Below are 4,915 nucleotides of genomic sequence, written 5' to 3' on the forward strand. Positions count from 1 at the left end.
AGAGAGAGAGAGAGAGAGAGAGAGAGAGAGAGAAGAAATAAAGGCTAATTCTGTCTTTGGGTTTTCATCATTAGTTCTTTTCTTTTACACCCCTCTAACTTTGTTTATTTCAAGAATTGAAAGCATATCAACAAATATTTCAAATTAAGTGAGAAGAGCGCTAGATTTGGCATTAGAAGACCAAGTTTTGAACCCGGCTCTGACACTTAGTATCTATGTGAATTCGGGCAAATGACTTAACTACTCTGTAACATTCTCTCCTTAAGTCTGGAAATGAATAGCCTTGGCCGGGGGGGAGGGAAGGGGGAATAAGGATCAAAAATAATGATGAAAGCCCAACAATGGCATTTATTTGTTTTAATCTTTTCTTTTCCTCAAAGGGATACTTTGGTCAATCTTTCCATAAAAGGAAGTCTTCAGAGTCATTAAAATAAGTAAAATTTTAAAAGTGAAAGCTTCTTCCGGCCAATGATGTACTTGCTTAAGGTATCCACAGAGAGGAGCTCTGACCAGGTCTCTGCAGAATGGGATAGGGAGAAAGCTTGAGTGAGCTTGTCACTCTGCTTCAGCTGGGAGGAAGATAAAGGAAGCTATTGTTGCCTTTCTGGATAGTCCTACGGAGGAAATCCTTTAGATCAAGGTCCACCCTCTTTGAAACCAAGAGTAGCTTAAATGATTCAGCCCAGCAAAGAGCTAGAATTAAGATCCACTGGAATTTAGAGACAGAGAAACAAAGCCAAACCTTGCCCCAAGGGAAGGGGCTCTGTGTTTAGGTGGAGGGAGGTACCTACCGGAAGAGGAGAGAGAAGGAAAAGAAAAGTCCTTTCTGTGGTAGATCAGATCCTGTTTAAAAAAAAAAAATCAAAGAGATCCTCCTAACTTTTTTGTTGTGTTCTAATATTAGATCCGTGTGTTGACCCTACACCCCCACCCAAATAGAATTTAAGCTCTTTTAAAGTAGGGATTAATTCATTTTCTTGTGTTTTCAACCATCGGTGCCTAATATTAATTATCATAACAGTAACAACAATGATAATAATAATAATAGCTAGTATTTACATAGTGCTTTAAGGCATCTAGGTGGGGCAATGGATAAGTGGAGTCTGGAAGTTCTGAGTTTGGGTCTCTTACCTACACTTACTAGCTGTGTGACCCTGGGCAAATTACTCAACCTTTATCTGCCTTGGTTTCTTTAGTTATAAAAATGGGATAATAATAGCACTTACCTTGAAGGGTTGTTGTGATGACTAAATTGCTATGAGATAATATGTAAGGTGCATAGTAAACTGTAAAGCATCATATAAAGCTAGCTATTACTATCATATAAGATTTTATTAATTACTTTATATGTTATTTATTTGATCGTGAAAACAACTCTGTGAGGTGGATACTTGTATTATACCTATTTCATAGATGAAGAAATACCTGAAAGAGGTTAAGTGATTTGCCCAGGGTCACACAGCTTATAAACATCAGAGGCAAGATTCAAACCCAGGACTTCCTGACTTCAAGTTCAACATCCCATCTACTGCGCCATCTAACAGTCATATAGTTAGCATGTAGTAAATTCCTTTCTTTTTTTTTTTTGGAGGGGGGAAGGCAAGGCAATTGGGGTTAAGTGACTTGCCCAAGGTCACACAGCTCGTTAAGTGTCAAGTATCTGAGGTCAAATTTGAACTCAGGTTCTCCTGACTCCAGCCAGTGCCCTATTCACTGCACCACTTAGCTGCCCTCATATAGTAAATTCTTAATAGGTGCTTATTGATCGATTGGTTGTTTGGTTATATCATTGACTGAGATCAGGAAATTTTTTTTGTATCCCAACACATAAGTAGAATCCAAGAAATATTTGCAGACAATGAAAGAGACAACTTGCTAAGATTTTTTTCAGCATAAGAATAATAAACTGAATTTTCTTCGGTATCAACTTCTTCTATATTTCAAAAGATGTATCTCCCTATCATGTCCACTAACTATGAATGCAACTGAAGATTCTTTATTGGACTGGGTCATTTTCTCTTTTCTATAGCTCTCCTAATTGGTGTGCACAGCAGCTCCCACAGATTTAATAATCATCTCTGCAAAGATCTATGGAAGAAGTTAGGTGGAACAGTGAATAGAGAATTAAATTTGAATCAGAAAGATCCAAATTCAAATCCAACCTCAGAAAATTACCAGTTGTATGACACTGGGCAAGTCAATTAACCTCTGCCTGCCTCAGTTTCCTCCTCTGTAAAAATGAAATAATATCACCCTACCCCCCCCCCATTGTTGTGAGGATCAAATGTCCTAATACTTGTAAAGTGCCTTGCTTTTTAAAGTAGTGCGTAAATGCTAGCTATTTCTCTTATCTTAATCAGCAGTAAGTCAACAACTGCCAAACTATTCCAAACCAAATTTCCTATCACCATCTCAAATTCATCATGTACAAAACAACTCAGAATCTTTTCCTCCAAACCTTCCCACCTACCATCTTCTGAATTTCCCTATTTCTATCAAGGGCACCATAATCCTTCAGCTGAGGTGTGTCCTGCCCAAATGAATTCAACCCAAGCCTTCTTTCAGCCAAAGAAAAACAAAGTTTATTAAAAATCTGCCAAGTTGGCCAGTGGCTTAAGAAATCTCAGCACTGGCTAGACTCTTAAGGAATCTGAGTGTATTGCTAATGCCAGTGGACCAGATTAAATCTGAGCACTTTAATGGAGGCTAAAATGGATCTTCTATACAGAAAGACTGGGAGGTATCTAGGGGTGACCAAGTAGTCTGGAGTGATGGAAGGAGGGGGGTCTAGGGAGGATCTTGATGGGAGTGACCAGTAGGCTGGGCTGAGTAGAGGTCAGGTGCCAGGAATCAAGAGAATGGTATTTTGATAGGATCAAGGGTGGGAAGTAGCTGGAGGCAACCTGGAGGTAACAGAGATTTGGGCATAGCTATAATAGAAAGCTTATGAGGAATGCCAGATCAAGTGGGAAGATTCAAGGAGAATTCAAGGAAGCTCCCAGAGTCTATACCCCATCACTTCTAGTCTCCCAAGATTTCAAGGTGTCATGCCTGACTCCTCATTCTACCTCCCCTGACATATCCAATCAGTTGCCAAATTTTGCCACTTCTCAATCCTCCTTTTCATCTCACATAGTTTTAGTTCAGGTCCACATCATGTCTATCCCGGACTACTCACTGCCTCCTTATTTATCTCTGTCCCAAGTCTCTCCCCACTTCAGACTATTATCTATGCAGCTTCTAAAATGATTTTCCTTAAACACAGATCTGTCCAAGTCATTCATAAATTAATTAATAAATAATAATAAACTCCAGTTTCAAATGTAAGATATTCCATTTGTCTTTTAAAACCATCCTACCTTCCTAACCTTAATACACATTACTTTTTTTTCTACAAATTCTACAGTCGGTCTGACCAAACAGGGGTTTTTGCCCATCTCTCATCTCTGCACCTTGGCACTGGCTCAACCCCCCATGCCTGGGACGCTCTTCATCCTCACCTCTATCTCTCTGAATCCTGTTTTTCTTCAGTATTCAGCTCAAATACCACCTTCTACAAGAAGCCCTTTTTGATCCTTCTTTCTTCTTAAACTACCTTGCATTTATTTAGTATTTATTCGTTCTGTATATATTTATGTCTTGCCCAATAGAAAGTAAGCTCCTTGAGGACAGGGATTATTGTAGGGAGCTCTGATTAATTCTCACTCTCTCGTCTGTAAAAAGGGACAATAATACCAATGCCATTGGCCTCATAGGGATCTTGGGAAGGTCACAGAAGATCATGTACAGAAAGTACTTCTCAAACTTCAAAACCCAATAGGAATATGAACAATTATTTTTCCCATTTAATTCATAGGCAAATTATAATTTTAAAAGAACAGGGACCTCTTTGTCCTTGACATACACCTATCTGGGGTGCCAACACAATTCCTTCAATGGTCATATCCTTTGTTCCTCTGAAAGTGTTCTTGGCTGAGCTGCAGCTGAATGCTTCCTCCTTGGGACCTGGGGTGTTTTTTGCCCTGCGTTTGTTTTCTTTGGCTGTCACAGAAGGATTTTGCTTTTTATATCTGCAGCATATGTCCTGTTGAGGGATAGGAAAATATGCAATAACAGGATGATCTACAGGATGCTATTTGTTTGAGAGGTTAGAAATTCTTTCTCAAGAGTCCTTTTTAAGACCCAGTAATCATTACTAGTAATGATATTCAATGCAATGCAATCAGTACAATCTCATCCTGGTAGATGCATCTGTAGAATCACATCATCTGTAAGAAATTTATATAATATTTGGAATGTACACTGGGCATCCAACCACAATAGGGACAAAGACTTTTGTCAGGCATAGATCTCTTTTTTATGACTTGATATTAATAATCGGAGGGTCAATGAATAAAATTATTGTCACTTCTTTCAAATAATTTTATGTGATTTTGATATATGCATGGGAGATGACTCATTAAAGGACACTTTCAGGCAGCATTTAGCTCTACTGAATCAACGCTATTTTAAATAGCTGACGAATAATAAACATAGTGGAAGGTCATTTGATTTTGTGGAGATGGGAAAGTGGGTGTATAGATGAGTCATGATTGATATTTATTGATATTCTATTTCTGGTAATAACAGAGTATATAATCTGTTATACGCATTTGAGATTCCACTGTCATTCAATCATATTCAATCATTTTCAATCGTTTACACATGTCTTTCAGTCATTGTCATTCAATCAATTGCTGACTTATTGACTTCATACCTTGCCTCCTAGAATAGACTTCCTCTCTGATCTAATGTAGTGTTGCTTCCCATATCTTTTTTCTTTAACACTATTTCTGCTTCAACATGCAACACATCAAGTCTTAAAAGATTGCCAAGACTCTGCTATGAGATTCACAATCTCTCAAGACGTTTGCTT

The sequence above is a fragment of the Petaurus breviceps genome, unplaced genomic scaffold, assembly GCF_028583685.1.
Source record: "Petaurus breviceps papuanus isolate PSGF00001 unplaced genomic scaffold, PetGlider_PUasm1.0 90702, whole genome shotgun sequence".
Lineage (NCBI taxonomy): Eukaryota > Metazoa > Chordata > Mammalia > Diprotodontia > Petauridae > Petaurus > Petaurus breviceps.